Genomic DNA, 19,894 nt, shown 5'->3' with positions numbered 1-19,894 from the left:
GGATCTATTACTCTCCAATCTCCCATCTCCATTGTTCCTTAAAATACACATGTGACTAAGGCTGGTTTCACACTTGCGTTTTTGTCTGCATGCGTTTTTAAAAAAAACGCATGTGTGAAAAACGCATGTAAACGCGGTAAAACGCATGCGTTTTTTAGACGCATGCGTTTTTATAGAAAAACACAAGAAAACACAAGAAAACACAAGAAAACACAAGAAAACACAAGAAAAAACAAGAAAACCCTAACCCTACCCCTACCCCTAACCCTAAACGTGACTGAAATACGTGGCACTGAAATACGTGCAACTGAAATACGTGGTACTTAAATACGTGGCACTCAAATACGTGACACGTGGCACTTAAATACGTGGCATGTGGCACTTAAATACGTGGCATGTGGCACTTAAATACGTGGCACGTGGCACTTAAATACGTGGCATGTGGCACTTAAATACGTGGCACGTGGCACGTGGCACTTTAATACGTGGCACGTGGCACTTAAATATGTGGCACGTGGCACTTAAATACGTGGCACGTGGCACTTAAATACGTGGCACGTGGCACTTAAATACGTGGCACGTGGCACTTAAATACGTGGCACGTGGCACTTTAATACGTGGCACGTGGCACTTAAATATGTGGCACGTGGCACTTAAATACGTGGCACGTGGCATACGTGGCACTGAAATACGTGATACGTGGCACTTAAATACGTGGCAATATGACTGTCAGAAAATGTTCATTAAACGGTTAGGGGTGAGGTTAGGGGTAGAGTTAGGGTTAGGGTTTGGATCCCTTTATCACCTTGATGGTGGTGGGTGGCTTTTCAGTGTGTTTTCTGTTTTTTTTCTATAAAAACGCATGCGTTTTTAGCGCAAACAAACGCATGTGCTTAAAAACGCATGCGTTTACATAGACAGCAATGCATTTTTTTGCCGCGAAAAAACGCATGCGTTTTTTCGCGGCAAAAAAACGCACAAGAAAATACTGCAGGTAGCATTTTTGAAAATGAACGCATGCAGACAAAAAACGCATGCGTTTGAAAACGCGACCAAACGCATGTGCAAAAAAACGCATGCGTTTTCAATGTTAAATATAGGGAAAAAAAACGCTGCAGACAAAAACGCAAGTGTGAAACCAGCCTAACCCTGATGTACACATCCTAGATCTGACCGTCTTGCCCGGGAGGGGGGAATTGGAGTTTTCACCAGTTTGAGACAAGTTTTCCCTTGTGGAAAACCTCCCTTTGTAGCTGGACTTTGACAAGCAGGTCAGATCCTACTCTGTCCCTAACTGTCTAACAATTTTATAATGTGAGAGATGGATCCAGGAGGCGCTCAGCAACCCTGACTGAAGTAGGAGTAGTCAGGAGCACTTGGTAGGGACCCTTAAATCTCGACTCCAGGAATGTTTTTTTCTGATGAACTTCTTTACCAGCATGTAGTCACCAGGTTAGAAAGCATGGGTACCTTCACTGGCATCTGGACCTGGAATGGATGATAAAACTCGTACATGTGTTACTGACAGTTCTTTAGTAACAACAATTAACAACAATTACAGAATTTACAAGAGTATCACTTCCCAAGGCTAGCTGTTGTGGAAAATATTGACCCAATCTTGGAGGCCCCCCCAAAAAGAATCTCGTATGGTGTGAGTTTAGTGGGACCCCTTGGAGTGTTTCTGACTGAGTATAAGGCAACGTGCAAAATGTCTGTCCAAGTCTGACCTCCTAACTGGCTTTCAGTATTTTATTTTTGAAGGTGCCATTCAGTGTTTCTACTTTCCCACTGCTGTGTAGGTGATATGGAGTATGTAAACCCAAATCAGCTCCCACCAATGTCCATAGTTCCTTAGTCAGTGCTGCAGTGAACGCAGGTCCTTGGTCACTCTCAATTACCTCTGGGACCCCATATCTGCAGACTACTTCAGTCACCAGTCTCTTAACAGTCACTCTGGCAGTCATGTTGGTTACTGGATAGGCTTCGGGCCATCCTGAGAACATGTCAGTCACTACCAGTACATACTCGTACTTCCCTACTTTTGGCATTTGAACGTGATCAATCTGAATCCTCTGAAAGGGATAAAGTGGTTTAGCCAAATGTTTCTGAGTAACTTTCTGAGGCGGTGCTGGATTGCATGTTGCGCACACACAAGGCAGGACTTGCAATATTTTTGGGTAACAGTAGAGATTCCAGGTGCCATATAAGTCTTCCAAATTAGGTCATTCATCTGATTCTTGCCTCTGTGGGTGATACCGTGTGCCCATTCTGTCACTGAGGGGTACAGATTACGGGGTAGACCTTTGTGTTCACCCTCCAGACTCCATCTTCATCCTTTTTAGCTCCTCCTTCTTGCCATGACTTCTTTTCATCATCTGATGTCTTGTCTTGATGTAGATGGATAATCCTCATAAGAGAGGCTTTAGTCCCTTCTTCAGTGTCTTGTGACACGTACACCGCTGCTTTCTCTTTCCTAAATGGATGCACAGCATAGGTTTTTGCTGTTTTGTCAACAAAGAAGTTCCCCCTTGCTTCTGGAGAATCCAGTCTCCCGTGAGCTTTGATCTTGATCACTGCAACCTTTGAAGGTAGATCCAGAGCGACCACAAGTTCTTGCATGGTAGCAGCATGTTTTACAGGAGTTCCACTGGACGTTAGGTATCCTCTGGCTGCCCAGATACTGCCGAAGTCATGAGCCACTTGAAAGGCGTATCTTGAATCCGTGTAGATGTTGACCACCTTCTCCGTCGCTTCCTGACAAGCCAGCGTCAAAGCTTTAAGTTCCGCTTCTTGTGCAGACATGTGCGGTGGTAGCGATCCAGCTGAGATGATCAGGTCATGTGTAACCACGACATATCCCGTATGGAACCTTCCTGTTTTATCTGCAAATCTGGAACCATCAGTGAAGAACGTCACGTGAGCATGTGGGAGTGGGTCTTCAGACACGTTTTTCTGGGAGGCTACTTCTTCATGCATTTGTTCAAGACAGTCATAATCCTCTGAGTGTGTAGAGGCATCTTCTCCGAGAGCATCAGTATCATCCACATCCCCCCTGGAAAGAGGAAGCAGCGTGGACAGTTTGAAGATGCTGCAGCGGACAAGAGTGACATTATCCGGAACCAAGAGCCAACGTTGGAGTCTCATATGATGCTGTACCAACAGATGTTTAGGTTCCAACAATAGCAATTATGTCGTGTGGAGCCATTAAGAGAACTGGATGTCCTCAGATGATATCAGGATTTTTGTCCAGAAGCATATGTGCAGCATGAACAGCTCTGAGGCAAGTCGGGGAAGCTTGAGACACAGAGTCCAGGCGGGCAGAGTAGTAGCCGATTGGTCTTGTTCTTCCCCCATGTTTTTGTGCTAGGACTCCGGAAGCATGTCCTGCTACTTCACTGACAAACAAGTAAAAAGGTAGTTGATAATTTGGGATTCCAAGAGCTGGTGCAGACTGTATGGCCTGTTTAAGAGCGTAGAAAGCTTCCACGGATTTAGTACATAGTGGAAACGCTGACGTCTTGAGGTCATCGTACAATGGCTGCATCAGCTTTGAGGCATCTGGAAACCTTTGGCAACAATAATAATTGATAGGTCAGCCAACTCATCCGAGGCCCTTGTCTTAGGTTCTTGGCAGAACTCAACACCAGAGTCCCATGTCTCGTCATGCTCCTGTAGAAAGGCATCGGCTGTTTTTCTGGATCTAGAACTTGGTTCAACAGAGTAGCAGCTTGCTGGGGTGTAAACTTGACATAGATGGTGGGCTCCTCAGACATGAGCATTGGCACTGTTGGTGGTGGCACCTGAGGCGGGAGTAGAGATGGCACCGCGAGTACAGATGTAATCCCTTGTTTATGAGGAGCAGGAGGAGGTAACAGTCCTGGAATGAGGGGCTCTATTTGGGCAGCTCCAGTATCATGGTGTGGGGTCCAGGTGATGCAGGCAGTCTTAAAAGCTTTAACAGTCCTGTCCTCATTACTAATTAACCTGATTTCAGAAAGGCAGCAAATGCTTGGGGGGCTACACTTGTTTATTATAATTTCAACGATTTCCCTTGTACATACATGAACAGGGAAACCGAAAATGCCAACACCAATGGCGGGAATTGTCAAGGTCTCAATGTGCTCACTAATATTTGCATACTCTAAAATGCGAGTTATTGCTGCACGAAGTTGTTGAGCACTAACGTCTGGATGAATAGGGTCATAAGTAGGGGTCACAGCATGTATGATCATTCTACATGGAAGATTGCCAGCTTTAGTCACCGCTATGTCCCCAACAGCTATCTGACCACGTGACTCAACAATGATATGACTGTCAGCTTGAATAGTCGCCCCTCCTGCTTCCACTATAGCTCTAGCTACACCTCCATTGTGCTCTAACCGAGAATTGGCAGCATTTAACAATAGCGTCTGTCTCCATTGTTGTTATGTCACCCTTTCCCACCACTAACAAGGGTCCCTCAGGAAGTTCTTTTTCAAAAATAGGTTGCCAACATTCCCTCCCCTTTGTGCTTCCTGTGCTATTGGTATCCCCCTCCCAGATTGAGCCCCCCTTGTTACAGTTGCCACCGTCCCATACAGGTGTGCGCTTGGCTGCGAGACAGCCTGTGAGGTACTGGGCATAGGGTTATGTAGGCTGCGTGAGAGTGCTGTTGTGGAAGCATTGGGAGGAGAGGCCGCTGCTTGGAGCATCTCATGTGGGTGTGCGGCTAAATTGGCAGTGGAAGTGACAGTAGAAAGGGTAGGTGCTGGGGACGATCCAGGTGGGAGGACTGCTGGATTCACAACAGGAGTGATAGGGGAAAGGGTTGGTGCCCCATTGGAAACACTGAGATAGGAAACATGGGTAAAGCCTTTTTATTTCCTGAAGGAATATAGTATTGGCCATCAGTGGTCATTACTGGGTAACAAGGATTTAGCGAAGTGGTGTGTAGCCTTAGTCTGAGATGTTCACCACCAGAACCAGCACATTCGCCATCCACAACATGGCCGCCGTCAGAATTATATTTACCACCAACAAGATGGCCGCCATCAGAATTATATTTACCACCAACAAGATGGCTGCCGTCAGAATTGTATTTACCACCAACAAGATGGCTGCCGTCAGAATTATATTTACCACCAACAAAATGGCTGCCGTCAGAATTGTATTTACCACCAACAAGATGGCTGCCGTCAGAATTATATTTACCACTAACAAAATGGCTGCCGTCAGAATTGTATTTACCACCAACAAGATGGCTGCCGTCAGAATTGTATTTACCACCAACAAGATGGCCGCCATTACATTTAGCACCTGGCTCTGGGCCACCATTTTGGCTGCTATCACATTTAACACATTCGCCATTAACAAAATGGTTTTGTAATACACAACTCAAAACTCTATTCTTTCTATTCCTTTTCTCTTCTACCCAATTTCCAATTTTTCCTTTTTTTTTTTTTTTTTTTATATACAGACTTTCAGAGACTCTTTCTCCTGCCCTAGCAATAGACAACAATCCATTATCTTCTAGGATACCTTTTCTTTCTTTCTTTTTTTTTTTTTTTTTCTAAGACAATCTTCCACTCCAGGGGCTGTAACCATCCCCCCTTCTGGCATTCCACACAATTTCCACTAATGTGCATGAGTCTAACTTGCCATCTGAATTTGGCTTAGTGCCCATACGGCAGAACTGCATTAATTTCTCCATCTTTCTATAGATATACAGTATATATATCTATCTATCAAGATAACAAACACCAAACAAACAATAAGACGGGGGAGGTGACTCAAACCTGAGATTCTAAAGGGAACTGAGTCTGCAGTACCCAGATCCTATTGCTTCTTGTCACGTGGTCCCTGTCTGACTTCCGTGCTCCGTACTTTACAAACCAATTATTCCCTACTTTGTCAAATTGCTCCCTAACTTACCGGTCCCCGTGCAGAGTCAATTACTCGATGTCACGGGGCAAAAAAAGAAAAACTATAAATTTAATTGGCCCAAACTGAGCCAATTGCTCCAAGTTTCAATGAGCCGCTACACAATTTATTATGCCCAAACTGAGCCAATTGCTCCAAGATTTACCGGGCCCCCTAGGCCGAGTCAATTACTCCAGGTCCTAGTCTCTCTTGTACAGAACTGAAAATCTTATCACAGGCGACAACCGTATACCACAGACAAAAATTATTTATATATTTTCTACACTTGCTTGCTTCTCAAAAAAAAACCCTGTTTATCCCGTTCCAAACACAATGCTTTTCCTTCTGTAAACACTTGCTCATTCTTTCCTAGAATCCTGCTATTCCTGTTCCAAACTTCCTAACTACCAGTCATCTCCCTCTGAAAAAACCTGTTTTTCATGTTTTATCACTTGCCTCTAGCCCTCTGTAAACACTTGTTTTTTTTTTTTGTTTTTTTTTTCTTACTACTATTCATCTCCCCTCTTCACAACATGTAACAGGCAGTAGGCAACTAAAACGTGACGGTTCTTGCAATTAAATGACCAGCAGCGGAGATACCCTTTCTGCCGTCTTACAGATACCAAGAAAACCGGACACGGTCAGGCAATCTGCACAGGATACCCCGAAAGACACAGGTAAAGACTACAGATTATAAAAAATCAGCAGACTTACCGTGTTCTGTTAAAGAGGTGATCAGTCTCCAGATTCGGGGTACTCAGTGCATCCAGCCGTTCCACCCGCCGGTTTTACAGGGTTCAGGGCTCTCCTCTGCTGGCCCCACGTTGGGCGCCAAATATTAGGGTTGAACAATTAATAAAATGTTCAATTCTCTAGTTGCCTACTCCTGGCCTAATGGATATTGATCATGTGCACTAAAGAAATACACCAGACACAGTCAGCTGTAACTCTCCTTGATCAATGTGTGGCTCAGCTCCAAGAAGGGCTTTTATTAGTGAAAACACAATGTTATATATCTCCTGTAAGGGGGCTCGGTTAGCTCTAAAATGGGAGTGATCGGATGTATTCCATTGGTTAGTGGGTTGGGCATGAGCAAGTCCATGGGCGGATCCATGAGGTCATCAAGGTGGGTTGGTCCGTGAGGTCATCAGAGTGGGCGTCGCTGTGGGTGGATCCATGAGGTCATCAGTGTGGGCGTCGTCTTGGATACCAGACCGCATGGTCTGCTAAAACAGGAAATGGCAGCCATCTTCAGTGTCTTCATTGTTCATCTTGGATACCAGACCGCATGGCTCTGGTATAGGAGATGGCAGCCATCTTAAGTGTCTTACTTTGTCTGAGGAAAACTTATGTAAGGTTAAACAATACATGTTATGGGTTATTTCTCTCAATTACCTTATGTGTTGAGGTTAATTAAGTATTTGATCTTATGGCTCTCCTCAACAATCCTGAGTTACATCCTATATTATACTCCAGAGCTGCACTCGCTATTCTGCTGGTGCAGTCACTGTGTACATACATTACATTACTGATCCTGAGATACATCCTGTATTATACTTCAGAGCTGCACTCACTATTCTGCTGGTGCAGTCACTGTGTCATACATTACATTACTGATCCTGTACCGATCCTGAGTTACATCCTGTATTATACTCCAGAGCTGCACTTACTATTCTGCTGGTGCAGTCACTGTGTACATACATTTCATTACTGATCCTGAGTTACAGCCTGTATTATACCCCAGAGCTGCACTCACTATTCTGCTGGTGCAGTCACTGTGTACATACTGTACATTACATTACTGATCCTGAGTTACATCCTGTATTATACTCAAGAGCTGCACTCACTATTCAGCTGGTGCAGTCACTGTGTACATACATTACATTACTGATCCTGTACTGATCCTGAGTTACAGCCTGTATTATGCCCCAGAGCTGCACTCACTATTCTACTGGTGCAGTCACTGTGTACATACATTACATTACTGATCCTGAGTTACATCCTGTATTATACTCCAGAGCTGCACTCACTATTCTGCTGGTGCAGTCACTGTGTACATACATTACATTACTGATCCTGAGTTACATCCTGTATTATACCCCAGAGCTGCACTCACTATTCTGCTGGTGCAGTCACTGTGTACATACATTACATTACTGATCCTGAGTTACATCCTGTATTATACCCCAGAGCTGCACTCACTATTCTGCTAGTGCAGTCACTGTGTGCATTCATAATTCTGTAGACTTCGGAGCTGAGATCCCCCAGTATATCCCATTTGTTTAGTATTTGCACAAAGCTTGCTCTGGTTTTCTGCATTCTGGGAATTGTTGTCCTTACATTAAACACTGTACAATCATTTATTGTAGAAAAAACTACCGTAACTGCCCCCCTGCATTACACTGTAGGAATCAGGCTGAGCTGTTTCGGGGTCGCTGACTATTTCCAGATACTGCAACTGTAAATGCAGCTCTGCAGCTTTTTTTTTTATGAGCGGTCAGATTGACCTTTATTTGGATTATCTGTTTCAAATATTTGCTTGAAAAATAGACATTATGGCCCTTTCAGGTGATAAAGTATTAGGGTATGTGCTCAGGGTCAGGAATGGCTCAGGATTTTCTCAGGATTTGACGCAGGTGAAATCTGTACCAAATCTGTATCTGAGGTCACTGGCAGGTCACCTGTGTTTTTCGTTGCATGATTATTTTTGTCAATTGAAATAAATCTAATTGAACGTTGGATTTTGGGAAGTAAAAAAATGATTTGCTGTTTGCAGATATATTGGGGTATGTGCACACGGTCAGTAAACGCTGCGGGATGGACGCTGCGTACATCCACAGCGTCCAGCCCACAGCGTCCAGATGTTAAGGCCCCGTCTCACATAGCGAGATCGCTAGCGAGATCGCTGCTGAGTCACAAGTTTTGTGACGCAACAGCGACCTCAGTAGCGATCTCGCTATGTGTGACACGTACCAGCGATCAGGCCCCTGCTGTGAGATCGCTGGTCGTGTCGGAATGGCCTGGGCCGTTTTTTGATCGTTGAGGTCCCGCTGACATCGCTGAATCGGTGTGTGTGACACCGATCCAGCGATGTCTTCACTGGTAACCAGGGTAAACATCGGGTTACTAAGCGCAGGGCCGCGCTTAGTAACCCGATGTTTACCCTGGTTACCAGCGTAAATGTAAAAAAAAAAAAAACAGTACATACTCACCATCTGATGTCCGTCAGGTCCCTAGCCGTCTGCTTCCTGCTCTGACTGACTGCCGGCCGTACAGTGAGAGCACAGCACAGCGGTGACGTCACCGCTGCGCTCTGCTCTCACTGTACGGCGGCACTCAGTCAGAGCAGGAAGCAGACGGCAAGGGACCTGACGGACATCAGATGGTGAGTATGTACTGTTTGTTTTTTTTGGTAACCAGGGTAAACATCGGGTTACTAAGCGCGGCCCTGCGCTTAGTAACCCGATGTTTACCCTGGTTACCCGGGTGCTGCAGGGGGACTTCAGCATCGTTGAAGACAGTTTCAACGATGCCGAAGTCGTTCCCCTGATCGTTGGTCGCTGGAGAGAGCTGTCTGTGTGACAGCTCCCCAGTGACCACACAACGACTTACCAACGATCACGGCCAGGTCGTATCGCTGGTCGTGATCGTTGGTAAATCGCTATGTGAGACGGGGCCTTTACAGCATAATAGATGGGTTTTCAAGAAATCCCATGCCCACTATGTGTAAAAGGACGCCTCCGGCTCACCCGCAGAGATGAACATGCGGAGCGTATTTCCAGGTTGCAGCATATCTATTTACGATGGGGAGATGCTCAGTCTCCGCTTCGTAAATTGCCCATGCACTATCATTAGATGCGGTAAAACCGCATTATCTTCCTAGTCACATTTGTATTAAGTGCGGGAACGCTGCTTTCTACGCCTGTGTACTAATGTGTTTCCGCTACATAAATTGACATGCTGCAGTCTGGAAAGACGCTCCGCATGTCCGGCTCCTCAGGTGAGCCAGAGGCGTCTGTGCACGCATAGTGGGTATAGGATTTCTTGAAATCCCATTCACTATGCTGTAACATCTGGACACTGCGGGTTGGACGCTGCGGATGTACCCAGCATTTACTGACCTTGGGAACATACCCCAAAAGTGCTTTTTGCTTAAAAGCCATTGCGACGAACTGCTGCAAAGCTCTGGAGAAACAGTGCATTAGTTGTCATGATTATGAAGAGCTGCTGCTTGTTGCAAAGCTCTGGACAAATTATATTAATTCTTTGTAATCAGAGTAGAGAGAAAGCGTGTATTCAAAGTGCTTTTTGCTGGGGGGGGGTTTCTGCACGAAAAATGCAAGTGTTGGCTGGAAAAATGCTGTGAAAATTATGTGCAGAATTTTGGGGAACCTGATTGATCCATTATAACCGATAACAGAGGAGAGCAGCTGCATAATTTTAGAGAACCTGGCTTGGTCCATTGTAATAAAGCAGAGAGGAAGGCCGCTGCAGTGATACAAAGATTCTGTTGCACAGAGCACAGAGCTACTGCAAAGATCTGGAGAACCTGGTGGGCCAATAGAAATCATTCAGAGAGGAGAGCTACTGCAAAGATCTGGAGAACCTGGTGGGCCAATAGAAATCATTCAGAGAGGAGAGCTACTGCAAAGATCTGGAGAACCTGGTGGGCCGATAGAAATCTTTCAGAGAGGAGAGCGACTGCAAAGATCTAGAGAACCTGGTGAACCAATGGAAATCATTCAGAGAGGAGAGCTACTGCAAAGATCTAGAGAACCTGGTGGGCCAATAGAAATCTTTCAGAGAGGAGAGCTACTGCAAAGATCTAGAGAACCTGGTGGGCCAATTTTATTCAGAGTGGAGATCTACCATAAAGCTCTGGAAAACCTGGTGGGAAAATTGTTATCATTCAGAGAGGAGAGCTGCCGCAAAGGTCTGAAGAACCTGGTCGGGCAATTGTTACCACCAGTGAGAGCAATGAACTGCTGCAAAGGTCAAAATAATCTGGTGGGCCAATTGTAATCATTCAAAGAGGACATCTACCATAAAGTTCTGGAAAACCTGGTGGGCAGATTGTAATCATTCAGAGAGGAGAGCTGCTGCAAAGCTCTGGAGAACCTGGTGGGTAAATTGTTACCACCAGTGAGAGCAAAGAACTGTTACAAAGCTCTTGAGAATTGGGAGGATCTCCTGTAATCAATGAATTTTCTACTGGATACCACAATAATAGTAATGGAAGCTACAGGAGATATGAGCATTCAGCCGCTGGTGGAAGATTTAGCTGCTAGTCATCAGCGGCTGCAAAATCTGAAAACACCTTTGATATTTGTATTGGGTAGAACAATTCTCTCCCTGCACAGCTTGAGCATCAAACCCACACAGAACGACCCAATATGGATCTCTGTAGGTTTTATTGTGCATGTCTCGTAGTATGAGCCTCTGGTAGGTGAACCCGACATGATCAAGAGGACACAATCCTGCTTTGGGGCCTACATCTGCTCAAAAGAGCCAACTACAGATGAGCTGGATGTATAAAGGTTATCTGCCGATCAGAAATCCATGCATTGCGTGACTGGTGACACTTTGTTTATACGAAACATTTTAACGAAGTTCATATGTATCTGGTCTTAAAGAGACAGCTTTATTAAAACACCCCACCGCCAACCCTCAGCCCGTCACAGAAATCCACCAAGAGCAAATAAAGTCAAGTTTCCCCCAACGTGCAGACAGAACCGTCCCCTCCTGGTGAACCCGCGGGATGAAAAGACTTTGCGATACCATCATGTGATCTTTGACCTCCCCCCATGTTTTTGTTTCCAAATCATGTCCCGATTTGTGGAAGTTTTTTTTATTTTTTTTATTTTATCGTTCTGTTTTTTTTTTTTTCTCACCCATTGAGACGCAGGTTTCGCCTGGAGGGGAGGTGAATCTGCGTCTCGACCACAAATGAATTCTCTCTGCTCCACGGTCTTCGTTCACCTCCTGTCTTCATCCTGATTTTATTTTTTTTAACTTCCTGATCAGGGTTGTGTTGTCATAGCTGTGACCTTTAAACCTTGCGCGTCTTCTCTAGTAAAAAGAAGAAGAAAAAAAAAACTTCATTAAAACTATAAAGAAAAGTGCGGGCCAGGAAAAATAAAACAAAGGAAGAGACTGGAGTGAAGAAAGTTTCCCTGCAAGTTGTGCAGACTTGGAGTCAATCATAGTGATGGCTGTGATCCCTGTTACTTTATCGCTGTGTGTTGTGTTTTCTATGTCAGACATTTAATAGCCTTGTCCTTTCCTCTATTATATCCAGGAGTGGTTGTGGTATAGCAGCCATTTTTACATCTACGGGAGCTAACATTCTGTCTCCGGGTCACCGGGGCGTCACACACAGTATATTGCCACATGCTCTTGTGACGTTCAGTCCCCGGTTTACATCTTTACTATGTATTTCATGTATCACTGGAGCACTATCAAGTGTTATTTTTCAGCACTGTTTGGCACAGCTTCGAGTTAGGGATTCTTTCCACCCTTCAATAGAATTTGATGATTGGAACTATTTGGTGCTTGTCTTGAAAACAATGGAATGATGCGGAAATTCTTCCATATTGCAGTGACATAGGATTTAAAGAGACTACATTAACGTACAATGAGTTTGCTAATCTTCTGTTACAATTTTCTTTTTGCATACCTGAAGGTCTGCAATCAAAATCAAATGTAATGGTAGTATTAAGTAGTGAGTATGCAGTGTATGGTATCACTATGTATGTTCTGTGTGACAATTGTCATGCTGCTGCAATGCAGGTAGGTGCAGGCTCCACTAAATGGCAGTAGAGTGGAAGCAGGACTGTATCTAAGCAGAGCTGGCCTGCAGTGCAGCAGTGAGGCTACCACAAGAGGCAGCAAAATAGTCAAACAAGCCGGGTCAAATCCTAGACTGTAGCGCAGTACCAAAGGGATCAGCAAACTCACAGTCAGAGACAAGCCAGGGAGTCAGTAACGGTCAAGAGTGGATAAGCCAGAAGACAGAAGCAGGTCAGGATACAAGCCAAGTCAAAACCAGGGGGTCTGCACAATGAAGGGAAACACGGAGTCAAGACGGGAATAGGGGAAAACAGAGTCACGGGTTCAGACAGCAAATGCAGCAGGGACAAATCAGAGCAATCAGAGTCAGCTACAGCAGCACTAAGCAATAACTATAACTGACATCGCCTGCAGGAAGCAGCGGCGATAAATAGCAAACCTGAACCCAAACAGAGGCTGAGAAAGGTTAACTAGTCTTGACATGACCAGACCGGGAAAAAGGGAAAACAGGACTCAGAACCCGGTCTGGATCATGACAACAATGCTATCTATACACTGTGTTATGGATTGTGCTGTGGATTAGATAAATCAAAATCCAATACCACCGACACATGGCAGCATCTCCTCTGTGACTAGATGATTAACGGAAGAGCAAATTTTTTCTTCGTATTTTTCTCACTAGCAAAGAGGTGCTAACATATGCAAGGAAAGATAATTGCCCTTAGATTGACTAGGAGTCTCCAGACCATAACAGTAACATCACACGGCACAATGGACATGCAAGGTTTTCATGCCTTTCGTTTAATAATCTGATGTCAGTAAAATCTCAGGATATATTTATGAGCAGGGGACAATTACTTCTGTGGGTTCAACTGTCCGGATTTTCAGCCTTAGGAATCCACGGAAGCGTAATATCAACCCAGTATTAAGCCTACTTCATAGTAATATTTGGTGTGGATAAGTTGGTGACAGTATGCTCGGAAATGTGGCAGTCATATTCCACATGGAGGTTCCTGTGGGAAAATAGGACATTCATTAGAATCACTATGTATGCACTGTATGGCAGTACTATGTATGCACTGTATGGCATTACTATGTATGCACTGTATGGCAGTACTATTTATGCACTGGATGGCAGTACTATTTATGCACTGGATGGCAGTACGATTTATACATTGCATGGCATTGCTATGTATGCATTGTATGGCAGTACTAGTTATACATTGCATGGCTTTACTATGTATGCACTGTATGGCAGTACTTTTTATGCACTGCATGGGATTACTATGTATGCACTGGATGGCATTACTATTTATGCACTGTATGGCAGTACTATGTATGCACTATATGGCAATACTATTAATGCACTGCATGGCATTACTATGTATGCACTAGATGGCAGTACTATTTATGCACTGTATGGCATTACTATGTATGCACTGTATGGCAGTACTATTTATGCACTGTATGGCATTACTATGTATGCACTATATGGCAATACTATTTATACATTGCATGGCATTACTATGTATGCACTGGATGGCAGTACTATTTATGCACTGCATGGAATTACTATGTATGCACTGTATGGCAGTACTATGTATGCACTGCATGGCATTACTATGTATGCGCTGTATGGCAGTACTATGTATGCACTGCATGGCATTACTATGTATGCGCTGTATGGCAGGCCTATGAATGTGCAATATGGCCGTGCTAAGTGTGCACTATAAGGAAGTATTATGTATGCACTGTATGTCAGCACTATGCATACACTAAATAGGCAGCTATGAATGAAGTCACAGTAACACGACTGAAGAAATTTCCTTTTTACACAAAAAGCATTTTGCGAACAGATGTTACAATAAAACTTTCATCCACCCCCATCTTCCCAAGTTACCCACAGATCGGCACAATGCTCCCCTCAGCTGGATCTTGGCTCTGTCTGACATCTAGCTGTAGAAAACAAGACAGTGAAAAATTATATTCAGCATTTTCTTAAATGTAGCTGCATCTAGGAAAGAAGCTTGTTGGCAGCCGATATGGGTGTAAATGCATTTCCCACCTAGTTGTCATCCATCTGGCTTAACAATCAATCTCATGGTAATGGTAAGAACTAGAGATTTGTTTAGGATTCTCTTTCTTTCTATTACTAATTGGTGATGACTAGGGCCAGTTTTGGGCAGAGTCGGTCTCCTTCTCCCTCTGGCAGCTGAGAATGCAATCCCTATTTTAAACTGATTTAAAGTGTTTCTAGCATAAAAACACTATTTTTACTCTACTTTTTTGCTTTAATTTGCCGCCCTTACAGTTTTTGTTCATCTGTGCTGCGTGCGGTAGGCTGTGAACAGAACTCGTCTACTTCCTCTCTGGCAGCTAATCATATTATAGATCTTTTGATTTGTTTTCTTCAGGCTCTGCACAGAATCAGTCTCCTTCCCACTCTGGTAGATGAGAAAGAATCTTCTCAATTCTACAGTGAAGATATTGCTTCTACAGAAAGTAGATTACAAAATTGTGCAGCTTTATATTACAAAAAAACCCAAAAACATTTATTTGCAAAAAACGGAACATCCCTTGAAATTAACTCAAAATCAGGACAGATGAAGTCATGTAAAGCTCCTTTAAAATGATTTGGCCGGATGTACCATATGATGTGTTTTTCAGAAGCCCAGTGTTCAAAATCCAGGCCCCCGATTCCGCTGTTTTATGAGAGCTGAAATATTCTGTTTACAACCAGCGCCTATAATGTATTGTGCAGGATTGCATCTCGGATCCTATGACAACCTTGTACTGTAGGAGCTCTGCACCCGAATATAATGCAGCCACCTCGGGTATTTACATGAGCTAATCTCCTGTAAACACTTAATTAACCTTCCTGTACCTTGTGAGATGATGCAGACGAGGAAATCAAAGCCCCCAGACGACTTTGTTCTAAGCGCTCCCCCCTTAAACTTTATGGTAACCAAAGTTACAAGCTGCTAATGCTCCACTGATGCTAATTGAGTCCATTTCGAAGACTGTGACTCGCCCTATAAATGCCTCATGTGTTCAGAATGGGTCCTGTATGACCGTGATCTTCCTCGTACGTTTTTTTTGCAAAAGTTTGCACACCCCTCATCACATGACATCTTCTTTTCATTTTAAGTTAAGCCAGACCTCTGCAAGGCAAAAAAATAACATGCAAAAAAATCACTCATTTTCAATAAATCTCTATGGTTTCTTTAAATGTGCAATTATTTTTTCAAATGTATTTTTAATGTAAGAAACCATCAGCAAGCAGACTAGTTTAAGGGTTTATTTTTTATTATAATTAGGACACATAAACCATATTAAAATATGTCACTGATTCCTACAGTCACTTTAGATACATAATACAAAATAAAGATCCATCAACGGCAGCTTGTTGATGGTTTCCAACTTTTTTTTTTTATAAACATAATGAAGATATATTACAGATTTATTAGTAATAACCACCCTAAGTTAAGTTTTAAAATGTCCATGAGATCCTCAGCCCATTTAGACATATTATACAAAATATAGATCCATCAACAGCAGCTTGGTGGTAGTTTCCAATACAAAAACATGATGAAATATATATTACATGTGTGTTATTTAGACCCACGCTATGCAAATGCGACTCACAGCCTATTTAGATATATCATATAAAATATAGATCCATCAACAGCAACTTCGTGATAATTTCCAATAAAAAACATGATGACGGTATATTACAAAATATAGATCCATCAACAGCAGCTTGGTGGTAGTTTCCAATACAAAAACATGATGAACTATATATATTATGTGTGTTATTTATACCCACCCTATACAAATAGGACTCATAGTTTATTTAGATATATCATATAAAATATAGATCCATCAACAGCAGCTTGTTGATCATTTCTATTAAAATAAGCAGAAAAAAAGATATATATTACCGATGTGTTACTTGTATCCATTTTAATCTAAGTGGTAATATGTCTCGGAGACTCACGGCTCATTTTGATACATAATACAAAGACTAGATCCATTAACATCAACTTGTTGATAGTTTAAAAAAAAAAAATCAGATATATTACAGATGTGTTTCATTTACCCGTCATACCTTAGGTGTTAAGATGCCAATCAGACCAATAGCCCATTCAGATGCCCGATATTTTAATAGCAGCTTGCTGATGGTTTCCAACTTTTTTTTTTATTGTAAACATATAATGAAGATATATTACAGATGTGTTGGATTTTACAGTTCTAGTCAATAAAGCCAAAAACTACTAGGCATGTTGAATTGTTAAACTAGTAAAGTGTTTAAATACAAAAAAAAACCTAGTAAAGCAGATGCTCCAGGATTTCGCACCCACACCCAAAAATTAGGAATTTGGGGTATGACTACCCTTATCCACATATGTCAGTGCAAAAATGAAAGTTGAATTACGACACATGCAACTTTTTTACTGAAAAAAAAAAAAGTTCACATATTATTAAGTCCAAGGAATTTGTGGCTTTATTTTGGACACTCTTTTTATTGCAGAAATATGTATTTCTCCAGCGACTTAATATGGGATGTCTAAATGTTGAATCCTAACCATAAAAAAACACTCAAATATGTTTTAAATTGTTGCCACTTTGTGCGTATTGGCAGATCATGAAACATCTGAAGTTTGGAACGTCCTTTGCTCTATATTCAGGGGAACCTAAATTACCATCATTTACCCATGCAGTAATCCAGAGAGCTTTGTTCATAGAAATAAATCCCATAGGGAAGAACATATAGTTCCTGTCAATGTATAAAAGAACAAAAAGCAAGATAAAATGTTTGATTCAAAACTTATGCTCTTATGCCAACTAATTGCATATGGTGTAATACCTGCCTTTACCTGCAGATGTCAGTGTTGCATATGAAAATATTATTATTATTATTATTATTATTATTATTATTTTCAGCTCTTGATGAGTATCAAGGAATCATGGGACGTCTTGTATACTCATATGGTTTATCAATCTCTGAATGAAAGCAGCGCTTATTCACAGCAAGCAGAGATCTTAACACAATGAATGCACGCAGAAAATATATTGAAAGGTTGCAGAACTTTTTATAATAATAATAAATGTATAAAAGTGGGAAAAGCAGGCAGACAGCGGTTTTAGAACTACAACTCCCAGCATTTTGGATGCATTGAGCTTAACGCATAATCTATCTCCTTGACTTTTACTAACCGTCTAAGGAAAAACACACACAGATTGAGATGGCAAATCTTTCCTTTGTTCCTCATCAGACTTTTGTTTAGACAAGTTTCACCTCTGACCCTGGGCGCACTCTTACCCTGGGTCACTCCATGGCCTCGGGCTACTTGGAGAATCCATTCCACTTAGGTACCATGGAAACATCTCCCTCCTATCCTCCTTACTTTTCACTTACATCCCACCAAATCCCCTCCAGCCCATTCTCCACTTTGATATTTGTGGCTTCAAATTCCTTTCCTTGTTGAGTGAAAGTTTCTTGGATCTTGATGTCAGTAATTGCATTAGGAACGATGAAGACGAGAAAGGAGGAAGAACTCAGGCGGGAGCTGGAGAAGAGGCCGAGGAGGTCGGAGCAGAGTGAGGAGTCACGTTCAGGACCTATAAAATGGATCGAATTCTACAACTGCAACATTATTCTTTTAGATTGTAAGCTCCCTGACCAGTTTCCTTCATTTTACTCTTTGTGCTAAAACATAAAATAAGTTTTGGGGAGAGCAATGAAAAACCAAAGTGTTACAAACTGAGTCAAAATAAACCCTATCATGTCGTAATAGAGGAGAGATGAATATACTAATGCTTAAAGAAGATGTGTCGCCTGGTCAAAAGTGGCTAGTTTTTTGTCGTCTTTTATTCCCTCTATTCTCCTGTGTATGTTTTTTTTTAAATCTGCCATACGGATTCAGAGATATGGTCCCTTTATTTAGTGCTCATTTTTATAGTCCTACCATGGGGGCGTGGCTCACAATGCAGAAGAGCCTAAAGGCACGCCCTAGAGGATCCTGTGAGCCACGCCCCCATGTAAAGACCATGAAGTCAGCAGTAAATAAAAAGTCCCATATCTCTAGAACCATATGGTGGCTTAAAAAAATAAAACAAAAAATGAAATACTCCATGGAACAACAGGAATAAAATAACAGCAAAAACTATCCACTTAGGACCTGGTGTCTGGTCTTTTTTAAAGTGATTGCCCCATTAGGATCCGATAGGACTCTGCTTAATATCCAGAGAAGAGAACAACTGCAAACAGTAGCTCCAGTCCTAGAGGACTGAAGACATTCGAGTATTACATCATCAGCCATTCATTTAAATGAACAGCATGTAATTCTACATTTTTACTGTATGGGTCACTATAGAAAAACTATACATCTGCCTCAGGTTTCTCTGAGTGTTTATATCTGATCATTGGGCTGATCAGTTGATCGGCTGCAGGTCCTTGATTAGGAAAGGGGTTTCCTAACTGGAACCCCTTAATTTGTCAATCAGGAGTTAAAAAAAAGCCGTAATGGCCATCACTCATCACTTTTTATGCTTCTCATTAATTTTCATGCTACATTTTGGATGAAGTGGATATGGGAAGTTGCCAGTTCATTACAGTTTAACTAGAATTACAATACAATTTGTGAAAATGAAGAAATTGGTGATTTTATTGATTTTATTTTACACTGATAAAAAAATTACCTAATTGGGAAATGCCCAACTTGCCCTTAAATGTCCATTTGGCTGGTTCAGAATTTTAGATTGGTGGTTCTTTATTTATTTTTAGGTTTTCATCATTTCAAAATCCAACCAATGAAACTTGGTGGATTATGTAATTTCTTGTTATGTTCATATTCACATAATCTTTAGTTACTCCCCACTGATACTAAGTGATTCATCTGCTTACTATGTAATTGGCTCCAGCCAGTTGTGTTTACATCTGTTATTAGATTGTGATCCCCACTGTGAAATGATGTGAGTAGACTAAAATAAGAAAGCTTAAGTAAATTAGGTACCACTATGGGTACATTTATCACCCCAAAACAGTAAACAAAACTATTGTGCCATTGAAGACTGGTGAGTTTCTCCCTCCCCAACATAGTATTATACACAACTGCTTTGTTCCTTGCGTTGGTAGGCCATATACAAAATCAAATATCAAAATTGGATAATACACTTACAACTACTGCATATTAAACCTTTTAAT

At 42.2% G+C, this 19,894-nt stretch overlaps 1 long non-coding RNA gene across 1 annotated transcript in view; it reads right to left on the bottom strand.

Moving 5' to 3' along the window:
* LOC143809556 (uncharacterized) overlaps window positions 1-19,894 on the bottom strand; it is a 159,062-nt gene that overhangs the window by 57,648 nt on the left and 81,520 nt on the right. The window contains exons 2-4 of the long non-coding RNA XR_013222335.1: window positions 14,592-14,643; window positions 13,546-13,700; window positions 11,790-11,967 (exon numbers count right to left, since the gene is read on the bottom strand). This is a non-coding gene — a long non-coding RNA (uncharacterized LOC143809556). The remainder of the gene's footprint in view (window positions 1-11,789; window positions 11,968-13,545; window positions 13,701-14,591; window positions 14,644-19,894) is intronic.

Source organism: Ranitomeya variabilis, chromosome 2, assembly GCF_051348905.1.
Source record: "Ranitomeya variabilis isolate aRanVar5 chromosome 2, aRanVar5.hap1, whole genome shotgun sequence".
Classification (NCBI taxonomy): domain Eukaryota; kingdom Metazoa; phylum Chordata; class Amphibia; order Anura; family Dendrobatidae; genus Ranitomeya; species Ranitomeya variabilis.
This window is presented reverse-complemented; position numbering and strand designations above follow the sequence as displayed.